Consider the following 8,128-nt stretch of genomic DNA (forward strand, 5'->3'; position numbering starts at 1 on the left):
TTCGTCGACAACAGTTGCTCCCTGCATATGACAGAAGATATCTGCCAACTGAACAGCATTCAATCTTTTAATGGGGGATACGTTTTCTTTGCGGGTGGAGAAGGTAGAAAGATCACTCAGAGAGGAACCGTCACAAATGGGGTGTTAAGTTTCGAGAATGTCAACTTTGCTCCAGAATTAAAACATAGCTTGTTGAGTGTGTCTCAGATATGCGACAAAGGCTAGTCTACACATTTCACTGATAAGGAATGCATGATTCTCAAGCCATGACTTGTCATCCCAGAAGAGTGGATTCTTGTAAAATCTAAAAGGGATGGGAATGCTAACATCATTGATATGAATAGCAATCTTCCAGAACAAGTTACGTGCCTCATTTCAAAGTTCTCATAACAAAATGCAATGATGTGGCACCAAAGACTCGGTCATGCTAACACCAAGAACTTGAATCGTCTTGCGAAGAATGAGATGGTCCGTGGTTTGCCTGTCAAAGACTTTATAACTTTTGAAAAGTGTGTGTCATGTGCCCAGGGTAAGCATCACAGAAAACCACACCTGCCAAAACAGGTTAACTCAATCAGTCAGGTGCTTCAATTGCTACATATAGATATGTTTGAACCAGTCAACGTTCTCAGTATTAACAGAAATTCATATTGTCTGGTTGTGATTGATGATTTCTCTCATTTTATGTGGGTTTTCTTTCTATCCAACAAAGCTGGAGTTGCTGATCTAATTAAGAAATTCATTGTGTTGATTGAGAACCAAACTAACAACCGGGTGAAGGTGCTTCGTACCGACAACGGAACAGAGTTCAAGAATTCTATTCTAGATCATTTTTGCATAGAAAAGGGTATTATGCGTCAATACAGCTCCGCTCACACTCCTCAACAAAATGGTGTTGCTGAGAGGAGAAATAGAACTTTAAAAGATGCTGCAAGGACGATGCTGTGTGACTCCAAGCTACCAGTTTTCTTTTGGGCCGAGGCAATTAACACTGCTTGCTACGTTCAGAATCGCATGTTGATCAACAAATCTCATATGAAGACCCTGTATGAGATTCTATATGGTCATAAGCCCTCAGTCAGTTATTTTCGTGTATTTGGTTGCCCTTGCACCCTTCTTCACCTAGAGACCAACCCGAAGTTTAATGCCAAAGCCGATGATTCTTACTTCATAGGGTATGTTGCGCGCATCGCATATAGGGTCTACAATAAGAAGACAAAGCAGGTTGTGGAATCTAATGACGTGCGCTGGTTGGAGGAGAATGAAACAAATACTCGAGTGGGTCCGGATTGGTTGTTTGATTACACATCGCTTTTCAAGTCCATAAATGTGTCTTCGGGTAGCTCATCTGGATCTATCTCTAGTTCGAAGAATGTTTCTAAAGACGAAGACGAAGAAGTTGTATACAGACCACCAACGGTATCCTCTTCACCACCTGAGGGGGAGTCCTCTACTTCGCCTGAGGGGGGTCATCTTTACAACCTGATAGTCCAAAATCCCCAGTTCAAAATGATACTCCTGATGCTGAAACTACACCACTTACTCCTGTAGAAAGAGAGTTCATGTCTAAAGATGCTTCCGCTATCACTTCAACCTTTATGGAACTACTCTTTCCTGAAAACATTTCTAATGAGTTTGTAGCAGAGTCGTCTGGTGCGACACACTCAACAAATGAAGGAGGTGTCAATATTCACAATCTTCCTGTCTCGCTAAATAATATCAGCCAAGAGATACCCTCAAGGATTCAACGCGATAATCCGATCGAGAACATCATTGGTCAGCTGGGCGAAGGCGTTAAAAACCAGAAGCCAGAGTGGAGATGTCAATACCTGTCTTTACTCTTGCTTTATCTCTCAAATAGAGCCCAAGAATGTTGAAATGGCTCTGAATGAGCCCAGCTGGGTAGATGCTATGCATGAAGAGTTACATCAGTTTGAAAAACTCGGGGTTTGGAAGTTGGTTGAGTTGCCAAAGGGAAAAAAGTCTCTTGACACACGATGGGTCTATCGAAACAAGCAGGATGATTCAGGGGTTATAGTGTGAAATAAAGCTCGATTGGTGGTTCGCGGGTTTCGACAAGTCGAGGGTCTTGATTACACTGAGGTTTATGCTCCAGTAGCTCGCTTGGAGGCTATTTGTATCTTCTTTGCATATGCCTCTTACATGAACTTCACTGTTTACCAAATGGACGTCAAGACAGCCTTCTTGTATGGCAAGGTGAAGGAAGAAATCTATGTTGATCAGCCCCCTGGGTTCGTTGACTCAAAGTTTCCTAATCATGTCTACAAGTTGGACAAGGCATTGTATGGGTTACATCAAGCTCCTCGAGCATGGTATGCGACTCTTACAAAGCACTTACTCGAGCATGGATACTCTCGTGGCACTATCGATCAAACTTTGTTTATCAAGCATGTCGGTAATGATCAGATTATGGTTCAAATCTACGTTGACGACATTATTTTTGGGTCGACCAGTCCACAACTTTGCAAGGAATTCGAAGGTGTTATGAAAAAGCGGTTCGAGATGAGTTCGTTGGGGGAAATGACCATGTTTCTGGGGCTTCAGGTCAAACAAAATTCAACCGGAATCCTGCTACATCAAGCCAAGTATGTGGAGGATATTATTGAGAAGTTCGGGTTTCACGACGCTAAATCTACATCGACGCCAATGGCTGAAAGACCTCTTCTGACTCCAGATACTGATGGCGATTCCGTAGATCAGACTCTCTACAGATCAATGATCGGGTCGTTGATGTATCTTACTGCCAGCCGTCCAGACATCATGTTTGCAGTTTGTCAATGCGCACGTTATCAGGCTAATCCTAAACTTTCACATCTTATTGTTGTCAAAAGAATTTTTCGGTATATCAAAGGTAGCCCAAAGTTGGGTCTTTGGTATCCGAAGAATTATGAATTTGATTTATATGCTTTTGCTGACAGTAATTATGGAGGCTATGAGCTTGATAGGAAATCTACTTCAGGAGGGTGTCAATATCTTGGTGACAGGCTAGTGTCGTGGCAGTGCAAGAAACAACACATTTTCTCAACCTCAACAGCGGAGGCGGAATATGTTGCTGTATCTGCATGTTGCTCTCAAGTTATCTAGGATCCAACATCAGCTGTTGGACTATGGTTTGAATTACTTAGAAACCCCCATTTACTGTGATAATGAGGCCGCAATTCATATTACCAAAAATCCTATCCAACATTCTAAAACCAAGCACATCGATATTAAAATTCATTTCATCAGAGATTGTTATGAACATTCACTCATCCGGCTGGAACAGGTTCCCACTACTAATAATGTGGCGGAACTATTCACTAAGCCTTTTAACAAAGCTCGATTCGATGTGCTTATGGGATTTTTAAAAATGATTCTTTTTGAGGATTAAGTTTTTCTGTTTTATTTTTTTAACTTTTTCTTTATTTTTATTAATTTTTAATTTATTTTCTGTTTTTATAGGTAGGTTAGTTTAATTTTGCGCATCTTATTTCATTTTTATTTTCATTCTCACCCATGCACAAATTTAGGGGGAGAAATAATCAAAAATCCAAAAACAATAAAAAAATTCAAAAATCCAAAAACAATTAAAAATTCAAAAATCCAAAAACAAAAAAAATTCAGAAAATTAAAAATGTTGCTAACAGTCTTGTTTGTAGGTGTTGTGACGGAAAATGATATTATCAAGTGATAACGGGCAATCTGAATCTGCGTAACGTACCAAAATTGAATTATCTACGCTCTATGCTTGATGCGCTGGTAGGCACGAAAGATTTTAAATGGACTTGACTAGGAAGAGTTGAACTTAAGGAATTCAAGGACATGACAAACATTGAACTAGTTAGATCCCTTTAGCCTGAAAATACGATGCTCGGATAGGTTGAGCAAGGAGATATACATGAGATCTACCGGTCACATTAAAAGAACCCGTATCTAGAACTATGGATTAACTTTTCCTCGATGTGCGGATTCTGTCCTTAATTCCAGTTTTGATGAGGTGACTGGGGAATTCCGATAAACTAGGTATGTAGAAGGTTATTTTCTTGCTTTCTGTCTGTTAGTCATATGTTGCCTCCTCTGCATGATCGAGAGATCCAACCTGGACTGTAACATATGCAATTCTATCTCTCTACATCTTCTCTCTATGTAATTCTTTCTATCTATTAGCCATATACTGTCTCCTCTGCGTGACTCATAATCCGACCTGGTACACAGTATATGCATCATTCTCTTCTCAATCCCTCTAAAACTTCAGTTAGTCATATGTTTCATCCTCTGCGTGATTGGAAGAGATCCGACTTGGATGTATAGCATATGCATTCTAAATCTATCTTCTCTCTTAATAATTATCTGCTCACCCGGTGTAAGGAGTATTCTGGAAGTCCTTGATGGCTGGAGCATATCAGGAAGCGGGAAACACGTTCTAGTACAATTAAAAATTGAACACATACAGATTGTTTATAGATCTCGCTGCTCAATTTAGGTGGACAACAATATCCCTGGTTGTAGTCAGTTAAATGGTCCCAAGGAAATTTATTTAAGAATAAGGGCTAAAAATGTCATGTCATTCGTAAATTGTCCAAATTCTGTCATAAATGTTTCGTGCTTAAGTGGACCACAATACTGGCGATCTATCAGACGAAGATATGAAAATAAGGGTACCAACAAGTGGAATATGGTTGTCCAACAACTTTGATCCCAGTGTCACAAAATCATTTTCAGTAATTAAAATTTTTAGGTTGTTTGTCTTATTTAATTTAATTTTTTTTTATTTTATTTTTATTTTTATTTATTTTTAATTGTTAAAATTTAATTGTTAATTTTTAAATTTTGCAAATTTATTTTATTTTATTTTAATTTTTAATTTTAATTTTAATCCTCAAAAAGTTTTGTTTTTGAAAATTTTTGAAAATATTGGACTGTGTCTTACACCGTGTGGTTAGCAAGTAAAAAGATCAAGGGTATAAATAAAGTTTACAGCCGGAATCACCTTCACAATTCTATTTCAGACCGCAAACTCTCCTTCTCTCTCTCTTCAAAAAAAAAATTCTCGTTTTTTTTGTGAAATTGTTCCGATCACTTCGAAGGTATCGTGTTTTCGATCATGGGTATGCGTTTATTTCAGATATTCGACGAGTTTTGAGCCTAAAATTAACGAAAAAGGGATCGTCGGGGTTTACGGCCCAAGCTTACGGCCGTGAACTCCGTTTGCGGCCACATGCTTACGGTCACGAGTTTACGGCCGTAAACCCCCATTGACTGTAAACTCCCCTTTGACTTGCAGTTTAATTTTAAAAAATTAATACTTCACATTTGGGCTCGAAATTAAATCGTTTAAAATATTATTTGCTCAAATTTCTCTCTTGTCTTACTTGGTATGTTTTAGTGTAGATAAAATGGCAGCATTAAAGTTTGCAGACATGCACAATCTGGCAATGGTTCTCGCTGATCCTCCGGTGGCTCATGTGGATTTCATATCAATGATTCATGGACTACGAGAATGTTGTTTGGCCTCCGCCATCACCATGAACACTGTTGTCTATCAGAAAATCATACGAGAGTTCTGGCAGACTGCCAAAATGACCAGAGACGATAATGGAGCTGTGACTGTAGACGCAATCGTTCAAGGATGCAAAATCGTGATCAATAAGCAGTTCATCAGAGAAACATTGTTGATCAATGACCTTCCAAGATTTCCCACCGAAATCGGTATTGAAGATGCTCAGAAGATATTGAGGAAGATAGGGTATGAGGGCGATTCTCCACCTACGATGAAAAAGCTTCTGCCACCCTACTGGAGATTTCTAGCCCATGTGTTTGTGAGCTGCATCTCCGGCAGGAGGTCTGGTGCAGATAAAATATCACTGAGAAACACCGGAGCTATAGTTTCTCTAGCTGTAGGAATTAGTTTCAATTTTTCAAGGTTTATTTTGGATGAATTTGTGGTCAACATCAATGCCATCACTCGGGATACCTTCTTGATGTATCCTAGGTTCATTCAGCTCTTCATCAACAAACAATTTCCTGATATGGTAAAGGAAGGTGATATGCTTGACATGAAGTCCTTAGGCCCTCACACTATTGAGCTATTTAAACAAAATCGCAAAGGAAAGGTTACTTTTCAAGGACTTTATCCATTAGTCAAATTCGGACGATTTGTTGAGCCAAATGAGGCATCCGAGTCCCACGGATCCTCTGATAAAATATCTTCAGAACACACTTCGTCAGAAAAGGTGATCTCGGAAGGAGATGTGATCACTGTATCAGATCAAGAAAGGGAGGAGACAGCTGCTCCTAATGTGGCTGTAGCTGAGGAGCATGACCTGAGATCAGTTCGAATTGAAAGCGACTACAATGAAGGGTCTTCCATCAATGCGACTGAGACTAATCAATATGAAGACCTTGATCTTACTGGTTTTGATCGAGATGAAATTCCTACCAATTTTGGAAGCAATGATGACTTCTTGTCAAATGTCAACCTCAACACTTTGTTGGATAATATCATTGATGTTGCTCTCCCAGCAACGAAGATAAGGGATAATGAAGACGTTCTTGACTCAACACCCATTTCTAAAGAGCAAGTGATTGGTTTTTCAACTCCAATGGTGACAGTGTCACGGATTCTTCTCCTTGACAGTGCCTCGCCTACATCTGAACCACTTCAGGGTGATCGCTCAACAGACCAGACCTTGCAGCCTCCATCTAAAAGAAGAAGATGTGATCCTAGGTTTGGGCCTCTGGATTCTAGCTTGACTCACGACTTGCCGATTACGCCAATGACTACTCCTGCTATTGTATCAACGGAACCTTTATGTGAAGGCCCTAGCACCATTTTTGTAGTCGGTGGTTCCTCTGCTCCACCAGGATTTTCTACTTCAAGGGCAGATATTGATGAGGCCTCTGTGCATTTGGCCTTGCATCTTGCCCAGGAACAAACTATTGCACCTTCTTCTAAAGCCAAAGGAATTGCTTTTAGAGAAGGTCATTCAAGAGAAGATGATTATGAGATTGATGAGCTTCAGAGGAGAGTGAATGTGTTGGACCAGAAGAATATCGAGCTCAGCATTCGAGTCGAAGATCTTTTGAGTGAGAATACAAATTTGAAGATTCAAGTTCCTGGCCTTCAAGAAGATAGATAACAAAGACCAAGCAAATCTCTGAGCTCCAAGCTCATTTTAAACTTCTGACCTCCAGCTATTTTGATTTAAAGAAGAAGCTTGAAGAAGATCTTGGTGTAAAATATAAAACATCTGCAGATGAGTATAAAATCAATCTTCATTCTCAGGCTCATCCTATTGTCGTGCCAACTGCACAGACTTCACGGTCGTAGACCGTTTTGAAGAAGAGCCTGCTCATGCTCCACATGTTGCAGAGATTATTCGTGACAGACAAGCTAAAGCTGCTCAGAAGGGATAACTCTTGTTCAAAAGGAGTTCCGACAAAAACGCACCAGGGAATCAATCCATAATCACTGTCATAGATCTCGAGGCCGTACGGTTTAGAGACACATATGGTGATCGGTCAGGAATCATCTCTTGGGGTTATGATACCCTAAATATGTGGATTGTGCGGAGAAAGAGCGGCAACACGGAGCTCTATAAAGATTGTCATGATTTTAATTCTTGGACTAGGGTGGATCTTTCAGAGATGTCCTAATCTCCTTTTTCAAACCCTTCAGATAATCAACAAGAAACTAAGTTCAAACACTTTCTTGAAAATCAAGTGAAGAAGGGCTTTCCATCTATGAAGACTGATGAATCTGTAATAAAGCATTATCCTAACATCATTGATCCCAAAACCGGTCATCCACTTCAGGTGGTGATGTAGCCTACAACAAATCAGGTCAAACAAATTCCCGTGCTTCAAAGTTACCCGGATGGATCCCTAAGCTCTATGCTCTATTGGGTATTCGATGAAACTACAGCATCTGTTGTTATCAAACTCAAGGAGGGATGAATCCGTCTGTATGATAGAAGGGATTTGTTCCAGTTTAGAAAATAGGACATTCATCATCTAAGCCTTCATCAGATTAAAGTTGTTGGGGAGATATTTGAGTCAGGCGCGAAAGAATACACATCCATGGTTGTTGAGATAATAAACAAGCGCATGTGGCATGGGGCAATGGGGC

The sequence above is a fragment of the Lactuca serriola genome, chromosome 2, assembly GCF_051521515.1.
Source record: "Lactuca serriola cultivar US96UC23 chromosome 2, Lser_US96UC23_V15, whole genome shotgun sequence".
In the NCBI taxonomy this organism is placed as follows: Eukaryota; Viridiplantae; Streptophyta; class Magnoliopsida; order Asterales; family Asteraceae; genus Lactuca; species Lactuca serriola.